Source organism: Papio anubis, chromosome 3 (assembly GCF_008728515.1).
Source record: "Papio anubis isolate 15944 chromosome 3, Panubis1.0, whole genome shotgun sequence".
NCBI lineage: Eukaryota > Metazoa > Chordata > Mammalia > Primates > Cercopithecidae > Papio > Papio anubis.
This window is the reverse complement of record NC_044978.1, coordinates 144,976,113-144,999,316: the sequence shown is the minus strand read 5'-3', so window position 1 is coordinate 144,999,316 and position 23,204 is coordinate 144,976,113. Positions and strand designations below refer to the sequence as shown.

The following is a 23,204-nucleotide window of genomic DNA, read 5'->3' as shown; positions in this document are numbered from 1 at the left end:
TCCTAAACTCCAGACCTGGTGTTCTGTCTATTGGACAGTTCCATCTGGATTTCCTACAAGCACCTCAAACTTAACATATTCAAATGAGACTTGAATGACCAGTCCCGTGCACCTATTTCCCAATGTCAGTGAAGGCATCATAGACATGCAGTCGCACCAGTTCAGCTATCAAAGAATTTTCCCATCTGTCTACTTGTCTGTATTTCCTTGGCCACTGCCCCAGAGCAGGCCATCCTCATCTCTTGCCTGGACTATAATAGTTGACTCACAGTTCCGCAAACACTCTTCACTCCCATGAATGATGCCTTTTCTTGTGATATGTGTTATTCATTGAATGTTTTCCCCCTGCTCTTTTTGACAAAATTATATTTGTCTATCAAGATCTAACACAGACTAACACATCTTTTAAGTTAAAAAATAAAAAATTAAATAAAACTAAAGATCTAACACAAAACAGCCTCCTTTGTGAAACCTTTAATATTTATAGTCCATTATGGTCTTTTATTATAGAATACAGAGAGCATCCCCTGGTATAGGAGAAAATGAGTTAATACTTGAGAGACAGAAAAGTCAGCTCTGTTTTGAAATATATTTTGGAAAGTAAGACTTTAAATAACTATGGTTAACAGTTTGAAATTAAAGGCCTGTAAATGGTTTCGTATTCATGTTAAGACACTATGTCTTTAAGTAGTTGGCCATGATCTAACTTACCGATATCTATAATGGGTCCAAATGATGTTAGATGTCCTGACAATGCACTAAGAAATCACAACAGTTCTCAGGAAACAATCTGACAAATCTACATTCAGGGACATACTGCAAAACAGCTGGCCTGTCCTCTTCACCACTGTCAGCGTCATTAAAAATACTGCCCCATCCCCAAAAGGCTGGACAACTGTTGTAGATTAAAGATGACTAAAGAAATATGACAGCCTCATGCAGTGCATGATCCTTAATTGGGAAAAAGCAACTATAATAGACATTACTGAGACAATTGGGGAAATTTAAGTATAAATTGAGTATTAGATAATAGTATTCTCTCAGTGTTATATTTCCTGTATGTGATAGTTGTCTTTGTGTATAGAGGAGAATACTCTTGATCTTAGACAGCAAATATATATGCTGTATTCTGAGATCAAATGTCGTGATGTATACAACCAATCCTGAATATGTTTAGCAAAAAATTCTGGGTACATAATATATAATTTCATATACACAGAGATAAGAAGGAAGGAAGGAAAGGAAGGAAGGGAGGGAGAAAGGAAGGGAAGAAGGGTGGAAATGTGGCAAAATACTGTCTCTAGATAAAGGGCGTACGGGGTCATGGTACTATTCTTGCAACCTTTTGGTAGGTTTGAAGTTTTTCAATATAAAAAGTTGAGGATTAAAATACATTAATTCTGTTATTTTCAGGTGAGACATAGGGAACCTCAAGTAATAGATTTGAAGATGGCAGAGATCATCTTGTTAGTAGAGATGCAGCCTTTGTGTGAGGGCATTTTTCAAACAATATTTTCTTCTTCCTAATATTCATGACAGTCAGGAAAGGGCAGGTAGAAAAATCCCTGAAATGCTTCTGAATACATCAGGTTGGATTTTTAACTTTGTCAGGGGTTGACAGGCCACTGACCATCTATTGATCAAGAAGTCTGTAGTAGCAGGGGCCATAGAGCTCTGAGAAATGTGGCCAGAGGGTTTCTATGCCTGGAACCCATGCCCGTGTGTCTTAATGGGCTAGCGTTGAGAAGCCAGTCCATTAAGGTGGCCCAGCTGCTTGACTTGAAGATAAATAGAAAAGTGTGTTTTCACATAGCAATCTCAAATTATAAACATATGTAGATTTACAAAGGCATGAATAGGTGTATTTTAGCCGCTGAGTTAAGCTGTGGTTACAAAGAATTCAGGGGTGAAGGTGTTAAAACAAAGTAGTTGAAAATCATTTCCTGGCAAGAATGCAAAGACCCTGGATCTGGGTCTGCATTTCTTCTGTAACGATTGCTGACATATGAAGCCGTGTGGTGACTGCCTGCAGATGCTTGCATTCTCTTTTAGGTGTTAGTGATACTGTTTGCTGCTGCCAGACAAAAAGTCCTCAAATTTAGGTCTTGGCATACCAAAGTTTTTAAAAAATGCTGCACTTCAGTCTGCTAGCTTGTCAGTTTTGTACAATCGAGCCACATCTTGAAACTCAATTTAGTGGTCATTAGAGATCATGCTAAATGTTGTTTCATCCCAGGAGCTTTGGGTTTTGTGCAAAAGCTGTGGTTGTATGAAATCTTTGCTTATGATTGGAGTTTGGGGATTAAGCTTTTTCTTGCACAGATTTGAATTGTGACAGCCATTGTGTGTGCACATATGCACATGTGAAGTATAATTGGAAATAGATGATATTTGTGGATTCTGCCCCTGAGTGCTGAACCTTCTTAGAGTTGTCATAAAATACTGTTTGATTTTTCCATGGGTCTATGAGGATAAAAGTGATCTGAGGAAAAGACAATTTTACTTCTTAGATGTATCTTAGAAGGACATCTTAGATGTGTTTGTTTTACAGATGAGGACATGTGGGTCCATAAAGGGAAGTTATTTGCCCCACGTTAGACAAACAGTAAAAGATGAGATGGATCCTGAGCCCTGGCCACCCCTCTCCTTGCTTATTACATATCCAGTGTTCCCAGCTGAAGATGGGACACATTTTAATGACAGATTATTTCACCTTTTTTGAAAAAGAGAGGAAGGCAAAAACTCACTTTTTAAGTTCATCTTTTTTTTTCTTTCTGTTGGCCAATACCTACAAATTATCTTTCTGAGCTCACGTATCACTTCTTAGCCTGATGAACGATGGAAATTTGACACTAGCTGATAAGCAGGAATGTGAGTGGTCAGATGATCCTACCATTTGGTACCCTAACCCACTCAGAAACGCATTTTGGGGCAAAGGATGTACTTTTCTCTAATCAAAGATAAGATTTCAAATATGGTTAGAGCTTCCTGCCATGGATACGTTCTTTAGACTTTAGAAAGCTTTCCAAAGTTATCTGCTTTATTTTATGAAACTGACATCAGAACAGTTGCCATTTCGTTGAGTGAGATCAGAGTAGGGGAAGTGATGAAAGAGCTGTAGAGATTTCCACATTATGAGAAGAATAAAAATATTGTTTTGGACAAAACTAGACATACAAGACTGTTAACCTGAGTAGTACGAGTGAAAAGCCTTTATGCAGACTTCATCTTTTTAGGAAGATAACAATGCAATAAATTGGGGTCCTCGGTGCTTTGGATGTCTAACTGTCAAGAAAGGTTTTCCTGCAAATCCTACCTAAGAATTAGCTCTGGTGTGCCTCAACTCATCCTGATCAATGTCTTCTCTTTTCGTTTATATTCTTATAACTTCCTTTAGAAGTTCTAGAACTTTTACCTTCCCTCCAATAAGATATATAGTTTACCTTAGAAAAAACTGCTTAAAGTTCTGTTCTCTGGGCTCTGTCTCTCCTCCAGTTAAAACTGTTGTTTTTCAGCCAGGCATGGTGGCTCATGCCTGTAATCCCTTTGGCACTTTGGGAGGCCAAGGCATGCAGATCACCTGAGGTCAGGAGTTCGAGATTAGCCTGGCCAACATGGTGAAACCCCGTCTCTACTAAAAATACAAAAATTAGCCAGACATGGTGGTGTGTGCCTGTAATCCCAGCTACTCAGGAGGCTGAGGCAGGAGAATTGTTTGAACCCAGGAAGTAAGCCAAGATTGTGCCATTGCACTCCAGCCGGGGTTACAAGAGTGCAACTCTGTCTCAAAAAAAAAAAAAAGTCTTTTTGTCTGGCCAGGAGGAAGGCAAGGCAGGCAAGAGGGAGGTTAGAGGTGAAAGTTACCACAGTGATAACCATCACGTATCACATTCCTACTCCACCCCAGGTGTAGTGCTAGATCATCCTTCCTAATCTTTACAACACACCTGGGATGTCATTATTGCTGTACCTTTACTCTAAAGTTCAAAGAAATGTCACCAGCTTTCCAACTAATAAGAGGCAGACTTGGTACTTGAACCTGGGTTTGCCTAGCTCTGTGTCTGTGCCTTTTCCATTGTGTTACACTCTCTCCATTAGACCTTAGGCTATAGAATTGAATCTCAACACTTTCAGAAAATTTGTTTGGAGACAGCGATGTCTAAGGAGACCTAAGTTGTTAGAAAACAGACTCTCATTTAAAATGTACTAACTCAACCAAATTCAGGAAGTGGCCTTTATGAAAAAGGCACTGCTCCATGTAATATTTCTACCATGGCCACTATCAAATCAGGCTTCACGTGGCCACACCTAACAAGTGATCATAGGAAAGCTTTAGAATTCTTTAATGGAATCTTTAAAAAATATGTCAGAGTGATTTCATTCATAATATGCAACAGAATTTCCTAAAGTGCTCTCCTGTCTCTCTTTCTCTTCTACATTCATTCTCTGTCTCTTTCACACACACACACACACACACATACACACACACACACACACACACACCTTATAGTTGCCAACCCTCCAAAACCTCTCTGTACCCCAGTGACCTCAAATCTTTGAGCCTCACACTGTGCTAGTTCTTGCCTTCCTTGCTTCTTACCCTTTTGTCTGCTATGACTAACGGTTAGCCCTTTCCAGTGCAAATCAATCCAGCTAGACTCGGCTCCTTTTGCCCCCGATTCTGATTCTGGACAACAAAGACTCAGAGACAGGAAGACAGAATTCTCATTCATGGGTAGGGGGGAAGGAAGGGCTTCGAATAAAAACTCTCATGTGTTTTTCCTGCTACCCTGTGTTCTCTGTAGTAGTAGCATGGTACGACCTGGACTCTCTAGGGGTCGTCCTGCCCTTCCTTAGGGGAACAAGTAAAAACTGGTAGCCGAGTGATGTTCTGTGTGAAGGAGGCATATTTCACTGAGGGAAATGAATAGACATTGTGAAGTTTCTCAGCCAAAATGGAATTTAATGACACACTTTCCTTTTATCCTCATCCCTGGCACAGTATGAGAAACCTCGGTTGTGTTCCCACACCACACACAGAGGGAATGCTCAATTTGCTGCTCTCAAGTTTGATGCCAACGCCAAGCCAACGTAAGAGTGGTGGTTAGCATTTTAGTAGGTTTAGCCATGAAAGACTACACACTGCAGGGAAAATCAGCAAAACACATGAGGTCTTTGGTGCATTCCACCTGCGTTCAGTTGAAAGGTGGAATATGAACTTGTGGAATCTAAGTTTATTTACCGCCTCCCAGGTTGATAGAGCTTGTTTGCTGCTGGTTGAAACAGCCTTCACAGTTAGCTTGTAAAAAAAGTACAGGTCATCTTGTGTCCCTCATCTCATAATTTTATATGGCTCCCTACTGAATGTGGAATAAAATCCCAACACCTCAGAAACGTATTTAAGGCTCTTCCTGAGTGAAGGTAACATTTGAGTAACATTCGAAAGTAACATTTATCTCTCACTTTGTACATCACGCTTGGAAACCAGGGCAACAGATGATTCATGACCTAAACCAAAAGGCTTGACCACATGGTGAATACAGTGATAAAAGTGTGTCAGATGGCGAGAGCAATTCTCCACTGTAGGTTGGACCGGGTGAAGGGGAGTTCTGATGCCCACTGGTGTAGGCTGGCTTTTGGTTGTTACTGATGTGCTTGGATCAGACCAACAAGTTAGTCCCCTTGCACATCTTTTGTGGGTATTTGGGAAGACTTAATAAGAATTTTTTGTCCCTCCACTCATCTTGTGGTTTTCTTATTTGGTGAGGGTTTTAGTTATCAATTGCTGCATAACAAATTACCCCAGAACTTAGTGGCTTAAAACAATAACATTTATTATCTCATAGTTCTCATGGGTCAGGAATATGAGCAAGGCTTAGCTGGGTCTGTGGTTCAGGGTCCCTTACAAGGCTGCATTCAGGGTGTTGGTCATTTCATTTCCAGGCCAGAGTGGGGAGCTTAGAACTTCCGCTTCTAAGCTCACTCGTGGATATTGGCAGGATTCAGTTCCTCACAGGCTGTTGGCCAAAGCCATCCTTGGTTACTTGCCATGTGGGTCTTTCTATAGAACAGCTTAAGGGTTGCAGCTTGCATCATCGGAGTGAGCAAGCAGGAAAGGCCAGAGAAAGAAAGAGAGAGGGAGGGAGGGAAACAACAAGCGAGATGGAAGTCACAGTCCTTTATAACCTAATCTCTGAAGTGATGTTTTATCAATTCTGCCTTATTCTATTAATTAAAAGCAAGTCACTAGGTCCAGCCCACACCCAAGGGGAGGAGGTTCCACAAGGGTCTGAATGCCAGGAGGAAGGGATCTCTGGGAGCTCTTTAGAAGTTTCTTGTCACAGTGAATGAAATGGTTGTATCCATCTATTGAGCAGCCAGGGCATGGATCTCTCATTCTCCTGAACATGGGCTCCTTGTGCTTATAGGACTTTAAAGATAACACAGTTTTCCTTGGACAGCCTTTCTTGCATGACATCCAAGGTCTTTTTTCTAATTTTCTTCTGCACATATACACCAAATAGAGATGATGTGTTCTCTCTCATGCCTTCCAAGTAAAAATCCACTTCAAGACATAATTCCTGCCTTTTAGGAGACTACTTTCTAGAAGACAAATGTAGAAGAGAGGTCAAATGTAAGGTAGACTGTGAAATGTTGATGAAGCATAACATGCAAGAAATACCAAGGAAGAAATTTTGATTTGTGATTAAGAACTTTGGAAGAGCTGGGATTTGAACAGGGCATCTACAAATAGTGAAGATCATGGAGTTAGAGGAAGAAAAACTAGCTTCAGGGCATGGAATGAGAAAGGCTCTGAGTCAGAAGAACCTGGGTCTTATCTGGAAATGGCTATCATTTGCATTATTTGCACTGGGTCCAGTGGCTGCAGCTGGACACAGAATCCCTGAGAAAAATCCATGCTTGGAAACTGGACCAGGAATAGTAAGCTGAGACCAAAAATGCCATCTGGGGGTGCTTGGACTCATTTTGTGTGCAGTAAGAGCCACTGAAAACAAGGGAATCTTGTGTTCCAGATAACTGAGGTGGCCCTGTAGAAAGCTGATTATGGTAAGATACCAGCAATAAAAGTCAAGTAGGAGATAAGTAGTCCGAATGAGAGAGGATGAACACTTAAACCTTAGTAGAAGCAGTGGGATTAGAGATGAGGAGACAGGATTTGCTTTTCACTAAATGTAATATGCCATCAATGATGAGACACACCATTTTTAAAAATTATAGCTCATTTTAAAAAGCTGCTAATTCAATGATGACACAATGCTAAGCCACTAGCAATGAAAAATGCATCTTTATTTCAGAGGTTAAAAAAAGTGTACATCTTAGAACTGATGAAATACAACAGATAATCTTAGGAAGATGACATTTGCATTTTGGACTTGAGCAATGTGGAGGATTCTGATGCCATTAATGGGAATCATGGGAACATGGGAATGAGAAATGGGCTCCAAAAGAAAAGATGCATTCTCTTTTGGATATATTGAGTTGGCTATCTCTAAAAGATATTCATGTGCAGATGTCTGGCAGACTATTAGAAATGCTGGTTTGGAACTCAGGGAAAAAGTTACAAAAAAATTGGACTAGGTTAATGAATGGATTATTTTGAAGTTAAATCCTTATGCTTAAGTGTAAATGAAGACATTTTTTTTCTATAACCACAAGCTATGAAGTTCCCCTCCCCCTTCAAATTATAGTATTGTCTTTGGAGTGTTTGATCCACATTGGCAGGGATTGGGAGAAGGGAGTGAAAAAAAGGAGTTTGAGACTACAGGAAAAGTCATTAGCAGTTGCACTTAGAATTGAAAATCATGACAGAAAGACCAGTGCAGTGGCTCTTGCCTATAATCCCAGAATTTTGGGAGGCTAAGGCAGGTGACTGCTTGAGCCCAAGGGTTCAAGACCAGCCTGGCAACATGGTGAAATCTTGTCTTTACTAAAAATACAAAAAATTAGCCAGGCATGGTTATGCATTCCTGTAGTTCCAGCTACTTAGGAGGCTGAGGTAGGAGAATCACCTGGGCCTGGGAAGTCAAGGCTGCGAGCCGTAAATGTGCCACTGGACTCCAGCCTGGGTGATGGGAGTGAGACCCTGTCACAAAAAATAAAAAAGAAAGATTTTCATATAATTGACAATTCATTGAGATATCATGTCCACCCCATCTTGTACCCTGCAGCCTCTCTTATACTAACCCTGATATTTCATTCTTAGTACTAGATGAGTGTATTCGTTTGCTCTGATGGCCATAACAAAGTACCACAGATTGGGTGGCTTAAATAATAGAAATGTATTCTGTCAATTCTGGAGGTTAGAAGTCTGAGATCAAGGTGTGAGCAGAGTGGGTTTGTTCTAAGGCCTGTCTCCTTGGCTCGCAGATGGTTGCCTTCTCCCTGCATCTCCACATGGTCTTTCCCCTGTATGTATCTGTGTCCGTATTTTGCCTTTTTATAAGGACACTGTCATATTGGATTAGGGCCCCCTCAGATGACCTCATATAACTTAATGACCTCCTTATAGTCACTACAGTCACATTCTGAGTTAGAAAGGGTTAGGAGTTCAAGATATGAATTGGGGGAGGGAGGAGGAGACAATTTAGCCCATAACAGTGGGTTAGCCAGCTAAGCCCTTAAATTCTTATTCACATGTGTTTTGAATGCCTAGACTTGCTAGCTGAAGTCTAATATCCTCTTTCTGCACCACAAACTATTTTTCCAAATTTGTTTCCATAATTATTCTGTGTCTCTGCCGAAGTGGAAGGTTATATATAGCAGTGCTGTAAAACTTTTTTCCCCCCTTCATTTTTTTTTCCCTTTCCTGTTCCCGAAAAAAAAAAAAAGCCATTCTTTGAAGAAAGAAACCACTTGTTCTCCCTTATCTTTCGTTGAGCAGCGTTTAGCAGAATTTGTGACATTACATCAGTTCCTCACTTTTTTCCCTTAGGAATAGACCTTCAATTACAAACTGTGAGCAAAAAATATATAATAGCAGGAAACACATATTTCAGCCGAAGTCTGACTTCTTTTTTTCCATAGTTATAACTTACCTAGAGGATAACTTTCTGTGGAACTAATTCTTAGCATGTATTCCAAACCCAAGTTTATAGGGATTTTATTGTTTGACAACAGGAAAAAAATACCACCAAATATATGAAAGTATCATTTGAAAGAGGAGACCATGCTAGGCTGAAACAGCACTTCTCTTAAAACGTGCCTTCCTCTGGATTGTTTTTATAGGAAGTTTGCCTTGGCAAGCGTTTCAAAAGAACTCACTAGTCACCTCTCTTGTAATTAGCTGGCTTTCTGCTAGAATCTTAGGTCTACCTTCATCTCAAATGGGTGCAAAAATTAATTCCTCTCTGTCACTCTGTCCACAGTATAAAATACTAGATTCCTGAGTAGCTTGATATCTAATTTTTCCTTTCTATAATTTAACTATATTCAGTTTAAGGTTTTGATTGAACTTAAACATAACATTAAAAAATGGGATGATCGATATAATGTTATAGGAGTGGTCCTTTCCCTCTTTTCCCTCAGGGTTAAAAGAATGGTACTTTTTCCTCACAAAAATCTGTATCTCCAGCCATGGAAAGAATATCAGACAAACCTAAATTGAAGGATATTCTATAAAATACCCGACCAGTATTCTTCAAAACTGTCAAGGCCATCAAAAGCAAGGCACGTCTGAGAAACAAGGGAAGTCCAGAAAAAGTTAAGGAGACATAATGCTTAAATATCATATGGCATTCTAGATGGGATCTTAAAACAGAAAACACGTATTAGGGAAAAACTAATGAAATCCAAATAAAGCATAGATTTAGTTAATAGTAGCGTACCAGTGTTTAACCATTAACTGTGATAAATGTACCATAGGAATGTAAGATGTAAGACATGACTTATACTGAAACTCTGCATATTATCTTTGTAGCTTTCTATAAATCTAAAACTATTCTAAAATAAAAAGTTAACTTAAAATAGGATGAATGACAATAAAGATAAAAGAGCATAATGCAAGGAAACTATGAAATAGACAAAGAAATACAGAAGTTATTAATAAATATTAAATGTCAGCCTACCGCTTGATGTATTCGTATCAATAAATGGCGGGATACCAGTGAGTCCATTGGCATATTAATCCAATAAACTTTTATAAATGATGAATTGGTTGTAAACATTGTGTTTTATAGCATTTGAAAATTCCAAATGGTAACTCCGCACACGATGCTTCTGCTCACATATTTCAGCATCCTGTTTTTAGAATCTGCAGAAAGAAATATTTCATGTCCTTTAGGGAGGTTTAATAAAAAGCAACAGGTGGAAAATGGATTTTGCAGTAGCATGAACAGCCATAACCATAAATACTAGTACCTCGGAATTATACCAGCAGAGGACTGTAAACACATTAATCTCCCAGCAGTGCAGAAATTCCATTCTCAGATGTCATCTCAATTTCAGGCACAAAGATTGAATGCCTCTGTTTAAATTCAAAACACTGAATGGATATGATGATCCTTTATTTTCATGGGGATTCATGGAGTGAGTTTACCAGTTTCCTCATCTATAAGATGGGGTTGATAAATCCCATCTCAGTATTCTGGGATTAAATGAGATGATATACATAAAATACCTAATATGATAGATAGTACACAGGATGTTTTCTTTTCTTTCTTTTTTTTTTTTTTTTGAGACGGAGTCTCGCTCTGTTGCCCAGGCTGGAGTGCAGTGGCAGGATCTCGGCTCACTGCAAGCTCCGCCTCCCGGGTTCACACCATTCTCCCGCCTCAGCCTCCGAGTAGCTGGGACTACAGGCACCTGCCACCACGCCTGGCTAGTTTTTTGTATTTTTAGTAGAAATGGGGTTTCACCATGTTAGCCAGGATGGTCTCGATCTCCTGACCTCGTGATCCACCCGCCTCAGCCTCCCAAAGTGCTGGGATTACAGGCTTGAGCCACCGTGCCCGGCCAGGATGTTTTCAATAAATGGTAATTTACTACTTATTATGCTCATGAACATTAGCAGGGCCTTGGAATCTCAGAACTAGAAGCCACTTGGAGATTTACTTTTTGAAACACTATTATTTTACAAACAAGGAAACTGAGACCAGAAAGCGGTAACTTGCCTGGAGTCAGGCAGCAACTTTGTTTCAGAGTTGGGACTTGAGTCTTTGTTCCTCAGGTCCCACTTGGGTGCTTTTTCCAGATCCAGATTTCCTGACAGTACTGCAAACCTACTGTGTGCTAGTGGCTGACACAAAGCTCTCTGCAGAATTCCAATCTTGGCATCTCTACCTCTGAAGATGCCATTCCCCTTCCTCAGAGGGAACGGGCTTCTCCGCCTCCCTCTCCAATAGGTGTGGCAATCAGCTGTCTTCCAGTTCCCTTTCACTGCATCAGCATTTCAGCCACTGCAGCCTGCTTGTGGACAGAGCAGGGTTGGCAGTGGTGACGACTGTTTTGGGAAAGGAAATGTAAGGGCATTTCGGCTGCCGTGCTGGGGCTGACTAGGAGCACACAGGAGACATGCCCCTCCCATCTCCCAGAGTGGGTCGGCTGGAGTTCATTGTGGAGTGTGAGGACAAGTGGGGGTAAGTAAAATACGTTGTATAAAATATAGATGCTTAGGGGTATCCATGATGGAAAGAAGGAAGCTATTTAGACTTTAAAACTTGGTTTAAAACAAAAGTTACTTTTTATTCACTTATTAGTATGGCGAAAATAATATGAAAATTACTTTCCTGTGGATTCATCTTGTCCTTTGATAACTGTTAGCACCTGTTGCTTTTAATTAAGCTTTTCCCCCTTTAAATTCCCTAAGGAAAGCATTGTTTTTTATTTTCCGGTATGTGGTAGAAGACACATAACTCTATTAGTTTAGTCAAAATAAAAGGGATTTTTGAGAATTTTGAGAATGAAAAGCAACTTAGCTACATTTTTAAGATGTGGTCCAGCAGCACTTGGTGTCATGGGGGAGATGTGGCTGCATTCATGGGGGAGCTGCTTCACCTGAGCCCCGGCCACATTCTGCTCCTGACTCTACGGACCCCTTTGCTTTTTAAAAACTTCCGTATCTTAAAATGAGGATGGAAAGAAGTGAGGAGGACACTGGGGAGGCAGGGAGGAGTCTGGAGGGAAGGGCTGCGTCTCCAGCCTTGCCCACTTAGTCCTTGTCCTTCAAAGTCACTATTTACTGCAGGCCAGGAAAGGAATGGGGGTTATTTCTGGACAATTGTGTCATAAAATCCCGTCAGACCTGTCTGAATGCTAAACGCTCCATGGCACTGGTTATCCAGGGGAAGAAAATTTTCCTTAGCCAAATTTATGAGACTGGGTTGAAAACCAGGTTGAAATAGAACCTGGCGAATCCCCATGGCAAAATGATTCATCTTGTGGAGTCGGAAAATCTATTTTTATCACCTTTATTCAGCCAGCTCCTGATTTTGATTCTCTCACTGAGCTACGGCCATTTCCTTCATGGTGCTGAATAGACCAAATGTCTCAGGAGTCTGAAACTTCTCTCCCCCAACTCCCAGTGTGGCTGATTCAGCAGCCCTGGGAAAAGGGGTTTGTCCTGTACTGCACGGGGTGGGTTCTGCACAAGGTGAAGGTCAAATAAAACCGAGAGGCTGCAAGTGTCAGCAGCCGGCCTTTGACTCAGGAATCCTGCCTGAGGGTATGTGCCACTCTGCTCTCCTGCTCTCTCTGTAAGGTGACTAGAAGGTGACTGGGCAGCCGTTAACTCCTCCAATTTTGAAGACCTTCCCAAGGGAAGAAAGGGCAAGAATAAGCCACTCTCCTTATAGCTGCCTTTGCATCTCCTCAATCTAATCATCGGGCAGAGAGGGACTTCCTGGCATCATTGTATTCATTTTCCCATTTCCATTTAGTTCCATAACTATGCATTCCAGGCTGCTACATAGTCCCAGCTGGTTCTTGCTGGAGTCCCAGCTAATGCTGGGAGGAGTGGCAATTGCTTTCTATAATAAGAAAGTTGAAAGGATAAAGATATGGAAGAAGAACTCACTCTTGAGTTTCCTTTTCTAATGGATTCAGCATGCTTACTCTCTGGGAGCTATAACAAATGGTGATTAGGAAAGCAACAGGAATGTTGACTAGATAGGAGCAGTGACCATGGCTGTTGGGGGCATTCCCTGCACCTGGTATATAGTAGGCACTCAATAAATATTTGGGAAATGAATGGCCAGGATACTGTTCCGCACAGGCTTCAGTTGGCCTTCTTGACAGCTCTCCTTCAGGACGTAGTATGCAGGGCAGCTGGGAGCTGACATTCTGGAGTGAGACGGCCTGAGTTCAAATCCTGGATTGGCAGCTTCTCAGTTGTGTGCTGATCTTTGGCACGCAGCACAATCATTTGTTTCCTTGTCTGTAAAAATGGACGTAAGATAGTAACTACCTTATATGGTTTTCATGCAGAGTAAATTAATTAACATGGGTAAAGAGTATAGATATTTTTTTCTTGTCATGTGGTTCAAGATATGAAGAAGAAGAAAAGTAGGAGTAGGAAAAGAAGGAGAAAGAGGAGGAGGAACTTTGGCTATTGGGATAAATTTGGGACCCTTTGAGATTTTGGCCCTGCCTTTTAGGTGGAATAATTCCCTAAACCATGATTCAGTGATGTTTAAACCTTCTACTGTCCTATAGAGAGAATAATTTGAGAATAAAAGAATAAAATGGTCCAGACATGGTGGCTCATGCCTGTAATCCTAGCACTTTGGGAGGCTGAGGCGGGTGGATCACCTGAAGTCAAGTGTTTGAGATCAGCCTGACCAATGTGGCGAAACCCTGTCTCTACTAAAAATACAAAAGTTAGCTGGGCATGGTGGTGGGCACCTGTAATCCCAGCTACTCAGGAGGCTGAGGCAGGAGAATCGCTTGAACCTGGGAGGTGGAGGTTACAGTGAGCCCATATCGCACCACTGCACTCTAACATGAAAAGAAAAAAAAAAAAAAAAAAGAGTAATAAAATGGATTTCAGGGGGAAAATGATGACAAATTATTGCCACGAGTTATTGAACTCCTGCTCCTTGCCAGGTACTAACCATATTCAGTGTTGAAACAAACTGTCAGTCCTTGCCCTGATGGACGCTGCAGTTGACTCTCGAGGGCTGCTGGGCACTGTGAATTCAATGGTTCAGCGAACACAGCTGCTACATTCCTTGTTCTCTACCTTTTAAAAAGGAATGTTGAGTGGATCTAGAAGGATGAAGCTTCAAACTTAGCTCCCAACAGGGAACGAGGGGTAAGGAAGTAGGGAGAGATTTGTGTGTGTATAGAGTGGCAGACGAAGTCTAACTGTACAGCAGTATAAAGGCAGTGAAAGAAATGTAGACATGGTCATTGGACTGAACCATGAAACTGAAGGGAAATCCAAAGCAGTGATGTATCATCAACCTGCGAAATGTAAAGAAGCACATTAAGTAGTGAAAGAGTGAAAGAACCAAAGCAGTTGTTGTAATGATATAAAATAAGAGCCTTAACTTATTAGACCCTCAGAGTCCCAAAGCCCAACCTTGGGAGTATAGATTCAGGAAGGCTGGATTCCTTTGGCATCCTCTCTTTTCAGCTGTGGGTACTGCCACAGCAGGTGAGCTTGTGTTTGGTCCCTTTCAGAGCCTGGAGTCTCCCATCTCTTGGAAATACCAGGGTATGTATGAGCTACCAACTCCCATCTGGCTTAGATGGTCTGTGGAACATTCTGTTTTAATTTGGTGAGTCCTTTTTTGACTCTAGAGTCTTCAACAGTACCTGCCCTTCACACCGTTCTCTCACCTTTGCCAGATCTGCTTTTGAGTAGCAGTTTTATCCCTAGATGTCTTATAGCCTAGACCTGGTAAATCACCAATGTGAATTATAGAATGGAATCATTTTTCATCCTGCTTTCATCCCAGTGGTGGATTAATTTTTTGGATCTCTGTTTTCTGTAAGCAGTCATTTCTTCCACAGCAGCCATCTGTGAAGAAACAGAGCTTACGAAATGACTGGGGCATGTTTTACATGGCTGTGCTCTGTTCCTTCTGTTTGATTCCCATGTAAGCTTTGGCAGTGATTTCCACAGGCATTTCTGTGGGAGGTGCTGGAGAATGACTTTGGTAAACAGCCCCTTGGCTATTGTTGGCTCTTTCCCTGCAAATACCATAAAGGACACAACTTGAAAAGTCGCTGTGGTTTCTGAGCCCCTCCTTGGGCTGACCCCAGGTCTGACATCTGAAAAGCTGAACTCAGCCATGCTTGTGGTAGAGCAGCGATGTGGACAGGGTCTGTGTTTGCCTGGCTTCTTCTGGGCCACTCTGGGATGGATGGGAGCTCTGACCATAGAACTTACTCCCCTCCCCTCATTACACATCCTGGGATTTTCACACTAGCCCTCAATCTGCTGGAGTCTTTTTAGATAGAATCTCATTTCATCTTCCCCGTTTCCATTTCAGGTTTTCATTCCACTAAGAATGGAGTGGCTGGTTCCACTGAGAACCAGCCTTAGGAGTTCTCAATGTATTGATTTTATTTACACTGCTAGTGTTACATTTTGTTTTTAGGAATATGGAGAAGCTTAGGGAATTTTTGGACATATGTTTTTCTTTCTTTCTTTCTTTTTTTTTCCCTAATGGCCAGAGGATTCTGCTCTCAAATTACTCAATCAGGGTAATTAAGGACTAAAAAAATTTAAATGTGTGAATTTAATGGTAAAAACTTGAAGGAAAAACTACCTTCCTTATAGGAAGAAGAGAAAAATTGATATAAATAAACTTGTTAGAAAGAGAAAACTGATTTACCAGCAACTGAACACCATTTTGCTTCTTGATTTTTTTGCCATTAAATAGGCTATGCTATTTCCTGAAGTTGACCCATTTTCCTTGCTTCTGCCAACACTCCCTTAAGATAAGCATTTATGAAGTTTATTCCATGCTAATATTTCAATTGTTTCCAGAATCCATCCCATCACAGCAGCTTCCATACTGCCAGGGATCTTGACGTCAGTATTTCCTGAAGTTAGAGGACGGTCTTACATGTATGTAAGTGTAGGTATCTATAGTAAGAGAGAACAACTTGCTATATAGTGCTTATATGAGTCAATGCCATTAAAGTGAAAATAAGAACTAAAAAAATTATAACATTGTCCTCACATTATTTTTAAAGCATTATCTGTTTTGATGCTGGCAAAACTGATTACCTTATATAATGGCCAAAGGAACTATTCACTTTCAAGAAATAAGCAACTAGCCTGTCTTTGTTTTCATCAGCGTGTTTTTTGGTGACTAATATGTTGATTTGATGAAAGCTAATTGCACAAACTTGCGATTTGTGGGGAAGAAAGTAACACATTGAACTATGTCTAACAGATGTGGGTGTTCATTCCATTGGTGGATCCAGCACTTTCTTCCTCAATAAAGAGTATTTGTTCCTAAAATAACTGGTGTCCTTCAGGGCATAGAATGTCTAACTCAGCTAAAGGTATTTAATTTATATTATAAATGTACATATATATTTTATGAATTTTAATAGAAATATGTTAATTTATATTTATACATTTAAACATAAAAACATAAAATACATGAAATATGTTTGAGTGTATTGTTAGGGACATCTTTGGGCTCCTGTGGATATACTGTTTTTTCCCTAACATAACTTACATTTAAGAAAATTGTATTTTTTCATGAAATTTACTCAAGTAAGACTGTAGGCTGAGTTTAATGTATATGACAACTTAACTTTCGGCCCATATTGCACCAAGTTAAAGCTTTCTTCTTTGTCTTTGAGCACAAGAATAAAAGCTGGCATACTATCCGATAGACTGAAATGTGTCCTCACGGTCATTTTGACTACCTTATGAGCATGATTAATTGACAACATGTTGTTACTATCTTAATTCTTTGGTCTGAGTCTCAGCTCCTGTGTCAGACCTCTGAGTCCCAAACGTAGCACCACAGTCTGGGTCTTCACATCTTGGCCAGGTTTCTGTTAAAAAAAACAAAGGTGCCTCTGTGTTATACTTTTATGGAGCACATGTGGTGTGTATTTATTTTGTGATAGGTTTTTATCACTTGGTAGAAAGATGTTACTGTATCTTAAGTGAATGTTCGTTTTCACCCCGTTGCTCCACAGACCCTAGTTGTTTCTTTCCATGGGCGATGGATTTTTAGGAGAATGTTCATAAACCTGCTATGAAAATCTTTCTTCTCCAGATGTTTACTTCTGTATTTTTATCTGAAATTCAACCTTTTCACCTATGGACATGCTTCCCTGCAGCAAATAACACGACAAACTCTTTGTCTTTATATTTCAGACTCCCCACCCATTCCCCCCTGCCCTGAGCCTTCTCAATTCCAAACCTATGATTATGCTGGATGCTTTACATGTTATGCTCCAGCTTGTAATGGGCCAACTGAAAGATAAACTGCTATTAAATACATCTATGACTCTTTTGAGCACAAATAGAGCTGCTGAAAGAGTTTAAAAACATAGTGACTCCTCGAAAGACTGTGAACATTCTTGAACCCTTTGAATCAAAGTGAATTTTCTTCACACTCTGTGTGTGGGTATACACTGAAACTTATAAGAAAGAACCTCAGTAGCAAGATATTTGAAGCCTTTTGTGTTCTTAACCCTGCAAGGTTTTTCTTGGCAAGACTTGAAGAAAATGTAGCTGTCGTCTATTTTCTGCTCCTGTTGAGGGGAGCAGTTGAGTCTGGGAGGCCTCTGATGTGTTGGGGAGAAGCCTGCAGAGTAGAGAAGAGCCCAGAAACTCCAGGTGCACAGTGATTCCCTAGTTATTCCATTACCTAGTTACCTGGTTTTCTATTACCTAGTCACCTAGTTATTCCATTCCATTCAACCTCCTCTCCAAGCAAGGCTGGGTTGTTCTTCTATTTTGATCTTTTCTCATGTGTCTCTGTTGCTGTGGAGCTGCGACATCAAAGCCTACCCCAGACCACACGTGTCTTCTGTTGCCACTACGTTTCCCTCTGGACACTGGATCAGCCCTACTGCCATTAGGATGCTTGTGCTTTCCAGGAAGCCTCAATTTATCTGTGCTGGGGCAGCTGCTGAGGGCTACACAAGCTTTGCTGTCATGGGTTTAGCCTTCAGGGACTCCCCCACTTGCCTAAGTTACCTCTTGGGTCCTTGATTGAAACTCCAGTTGCCAAGTAATGAAGATACAGAATTTTGCATTGATCTCTCTTCCCTTTGCCATCTTACCTGTTTCCATTCTGAAAAGAACTGCTCTGAACTGGCAAATGCCTACAAGGGACTTCAGTGTCATAGGACAGGCTACTTTGACTCCTTTGTATAACCTCAGAGTCACTGCCAGTACAAGGGTAAAACAGATTTTGTTCATCGTACTCAAATTCAGTGCGATGTGAGCTGTTGGAATGCTAAGAAAAACTTAGAGATATTTTTAGCAAAAATGAAATATTTTGATGCCTATCGCTCACCTGAAAATTTTCCCTGATTGGCTATCTCTAGATTTTTAGCAGCTTCACAAAGGGGTATTGTGTTTGAGTCGGAAGAGAAAAATATTTTTATTTCCTGTCCTTGACGTTTAGTGGAATTGATAAAAAGCATCAAGGATCTTTGAGTTCTGGATCTCCTGCAAAAAAACACATTATGTAAGAAAGGACTTGAATGGTTTTTTCCTGTTTGTCAGTATGAGGGGAGAGTTACTGTGGAAAGTGAAGGGCAGTGATCAGCAGGATTGGAAGACAAAGAGCTTTACTAGAAAATCACAGCAAGGGTGATCAGGCAGTTACCCTATTATCTGGCTCTAAACTTAATATTGACATTGACAACCGCTTTTACATCCTCCCCCCAACATAGTTAACAGGCTCCTTACTCATTCCTGAAAAGGCACTGTAGCAACTTGAGTTGTAGGGTTGTTGGAACTACCTGATGTTTTATTACATGGTTATTTAATCAATAAATGATTGAGTGATCATCTCATGGCTGATCAGAAAGTATTCATTAAAAAAGTCATAGGTTTAACTTTTTTAAAAGTCAAGTCAATGCAGAGCTTATGTATTTAAGCAATTGGAAGACAAAATATTAATATGTTCGGTTAAGGATATCCATTTCATTTCATACTTGGCAGTTAATTTTTTTTTTTTTTTTTTGGCCATAGTTTACATGGTCCAACTGTTAGGTTGGTTAAATTTGCCAATATGAAATATTAACAATGGGGTGAATGCTTTATGAAAACAAATTGTTTCTGCTTGGTCTACCTGTTTATTCATTCATCAAGATTTCCCAGGCTCTGTCAACTGATTTCTAAGCAGACATTTGATGATATATTGTTATAGGAGTAAATAATATGTTATAGAAATAGAAAACTGCCTTCCATGTAGAGTAGAAAGAAGCCTTCATTGGTCTGTTTTTTTGTTGCTGTTGTTTTTTTTGAGATGGAGTCTCACTCTGTCACCCAGGCTGGAGTGCAGTGGTGTGATCTCAGCTCACTGCAACCTCCACCTCCCTGGTTCAATCAATTCTCCTGCCTCAGCCTCCCGAGTAGCTGGGAGTACAGGCGTGTGCCACCATGCCCAGCTAATTTTTGTAATTTTAGTAGAGATGGGGTTTCACCATGTTGGCCAGGCTGGTCTCAAATTCCTGAGCTCAAGTGATCTGCCTCCCTTGGCCTCCCTTGGCCTCTCAAAGTGCTGGGATTGTAGGCATGAGCCACCGTGCCCAGCCTGTATTTTTTTAAATAAAAATAATCCTTGGATAACTGTTTGTTGTTCTGTTACACTTGTCTATCTATAGAATGAAATCAATGTGGTTTTTTTCCCTCAACTTTCTTTTTTATTCTTCTTTAGCCCCATCATCCCATCTCTTTGTTCCTAAGTCTTTCAAATGCTTTAACCACACTATTTTCTTACCTGATTCTCTGTTCCACTTAGCATGTTATTCCAGGCAATGAATGTGTTGCTTCCCCTGTGATAGATTATGGCACTAAAATAGTAATGAGCTTTAGTACAATAGGAGCAAAAATTACTCTCCTAGGTAAGCCCCATTCTTCCCCTAGCTCATTTCAGTGTTCCATTAGCCACAGAAATGCCAAGGATTCTACACACCTACATATATATGTATATATGGAGAGGGAGAGAGACAAGCAAGAGAGAGAAAAAGAGAGAGAGGTTGAGACCGAGATTGAGACAGAGAGAGCTATTTCCCTGTCAGTTCTTTATTACTGGAAGGGTCAAAGATTTGCAAATGGAGATTTTTCTTTACATCTTCTTCTTCCTATTATCCTTTTTTGTAAACAATGTTTATTTTATTTTTAATTGACAAGTAATAATTATATATATTTCTGGGGTACAAGGTGATGAGGTGCTCTTATGATGTCTATACAGTGTGGAATGATCAAATCAGGCTAATTAACATGTCTGTCGACTTATTCTTTGTGGTGACTTATTTCTTTGTGGTGAGAACATTTAAGATCTACTCTTCACACAGTTTTGACATATATATTGTTATCCGCTGTAGTCGCTATGCTGTCTAATAGATCACTAGAACATACTCCTCCTGTCTAACTGGAATTTCATGTGCTTTGACTAATATGTCACCTTTCTCTACCTACCCCTTACCTCCTCCTCAGCCTCCAGTAACCCCCATTCTACTCTCTACCTCTATGAGTTTGCCTTTTTTAGATTCCACATATAAGTGAGATCATGTGGTATCTGTCTTCCTGTGCTTTTTATTCTTTTTTTTTTTTTTTTGAGATGGAGTCTTGCTCTGTCACCCAGGCTGGAGTGCAGTGGCACGATCTCTGCTTACTGCAAGCTCCGCTTCCCAGGTTCACGCCATTCTCCTGCCTCAGCCTCCCGAGTAGCTGAGACTACAGGCGCCCGCCACCATGCCCGGCTAATTTTTCGTATTTTTTAGTGGAGACGGGGTTTCACCGTATTAACCAGGATGGTCTCCATCTCCTGACCTCGTGATCCGCCCGCCTTGGCCTCCCAAAGTGCTGGGATTACAGGCGTGAGCTTTTTATTCTTAAAGATATCAACTGCAGAGGCCCAGCTTCATCCCGTGTCTTAGCCACTTCCCAGCCCAGGGTGACCTTGGGCTAATAATTTAATTTTACTCTAAGTTTCACATGTTTTCATCTATAAAATGATTAACTATACTACTGACCATAGAAGACCATTGTAAGGATTAAATGAGCTAATATATATAATAAAATATACAGATATTATGAATATATATGCATACATAATATATACAGATACATACAGACATATGTATATTATATCAATGTATAATAGTATACATATATACATATATAATATATACATATACATTATAAATATATACATAAATAATATATAAATATATAAAATATAAACATACATATATACACATTATAAATGAATACAATATAATATACATTATAAATATATATAATGTTTTATAACATATAATATATGTGTGTGTATATATATATATAAAACAATGAGTACATTTACCTAGTGCATGGTATGTGCTCAGAAAAAGATGACTGTAGTAATGGTGCTGGTACAGGTGTTAATGTCATTCCTATTCTTCCCTGAACCTCTATTTTCCCATCTATTAAATGGCATAGTAATAGTACTTAACTCATTAATTTGTGAGGAATAAAGGCATATGGATCAACGTAGCATGTTGCCTGGCACATTATAAAGTCTAAGTGAATGGTGATGGATACTTCTTCAATGATACAGATCATTGTACTTCTTCTGTTTATCTCTATCCTTTGTTTAAGGCTTACACTTTAATCCATAATCTTACCATGAGGCCCTGAAATTACACTAGCCAAGTCAATTTGAGCCAGTGATTTGCTTTCTTCATTTCTGTTTCTCATTTGTAAAATGAGAGTGTTGAACTAAGTACTCTGAATAGTTTCTTCCTCTAAAGTATTTTCACAACCATTTTATCTCACTCAACTCATTTTAAGAAATACTATTAGTTTAGTAAGGTTTTTGGTGGAGCGGGGGCAAAGAGGAGAGCCTTACTAAACTAATCTCTTTAGTTGTTCAGTCAGTTTTCTGTTATTCAAAAAGTTGGACTGTTTTGTTTGATTAATGACACCATCAACTGGCCCTATTCCAAAGTGTAATTGATCAGTCCATAATTCCCCAAGTCATTCTTATTTCCTATGGTTATATTTTTAATTTATAAACCCTTGGCCAGTTTCACCAAAAATGGAATCCTGATGCCTTCCAGATATATGTTCCAAATATCGAGAAGCAGTATTCAATTTTGTCTCTTTGCCAATGGCTGCTCTCACCTTGTTCCAACTCCTAAATCCCCATCTCGTTTTTTCCTTTTTGGAGAAGAGTCGTGAAAAACTGGTTTCCATTATAATTCCATCACCCCTAGAGGCAGGAGGACTAAGTATGCAGTGCGGTTTCAGGCCAAGAACATTGGACTGGAGGCGCAAAGAGCTGGGTTGCAGAGCTGGCTCTGCCTCCAGAGCTGAGGGGCTTTGGGCAGGGTACTTTCTGTTGCTTTAGTCCTTAGTTGTCTCGTTTGTTGAGTGAAAGATGAAACAGAATGATTCCTAAGACCTTTCTACCTGTGAACACTCATGGTTTCTCTTCTTTCTCATTTTGTCCCCTACTGTTAATTTTTTTAAAAAGACTCTGGGTCTCACTGTGTTGCCCGGGCTGGTCTCAAACTCCCAAGCTCCAGCAACCTTCCTGCCTTGGTCTCCCAGAAGTGCTGGGATTACAGGCATATGAGCCACTGCCGGGCCTGTTAATATTAACTACCATTTATTTAGTACCTACAATATGCCAGATATTAATCTAATAATAGTTAATGGTTAGTTTGTGCTCACCATGTGCTAAGCACTTTATTTCTATTCTTTACTCCTCACAGTAACCCAACAAAGTAGATGAAACTAGTGTCCTCCTTTTACAGATAAGGAAACTGAGACATTCAGTGAAGTCCAGGCTCATGGGTATGTACTTGGTGAGGCATAGAGCCAGAAACTGAACCCAGGAGGCTGATGCCTTGCCCTTGCCCTTAGTCATTTTATTATATAACATTCCTAAGGACTTTACTTTTTCTTTTTCTCTCTACAGTAGCACTAGGAAGGATATAATAGTACCCTCACTTAAAAAATGAAGAAACCAAGTGCAATGAAGCTAAACTGTTTAGCCAAAATTACCCAGCTAGCGTATGACAGAGCTGGGGATCAAACCTAA

General features: G+C 40.1%; 1 protein-coding gene across 16 annotated transcripts in view; it reads left to right on the top strand.

Moving 5' to 3' along the window:
- LIMCH1 (LIM and calponin homology domains 1) overlaps window positions 1-23,204 on the top strand; it is a 341,748-nt gene that overhangs the window by 167,200 nt on the left and 151,344 nt on the right. The window contains exon 1 of one of the 16 annotated variants that reach the window (XM_009206736.4): window positions 10,958-11,594. The exons of 14 other annotated variants lie outside the window; for them this stretch is intronic. The gene's annotated coding sequence lies outside the window, so the exon portion shown is untranslated. Of the gene's footprint in view, window positions 1-10,957; window positions 11,595-23,204 lie in introns of those variants that run through there. One more of the 16 variants, XM_021938401.2, reaches the window with a different exon arrangement.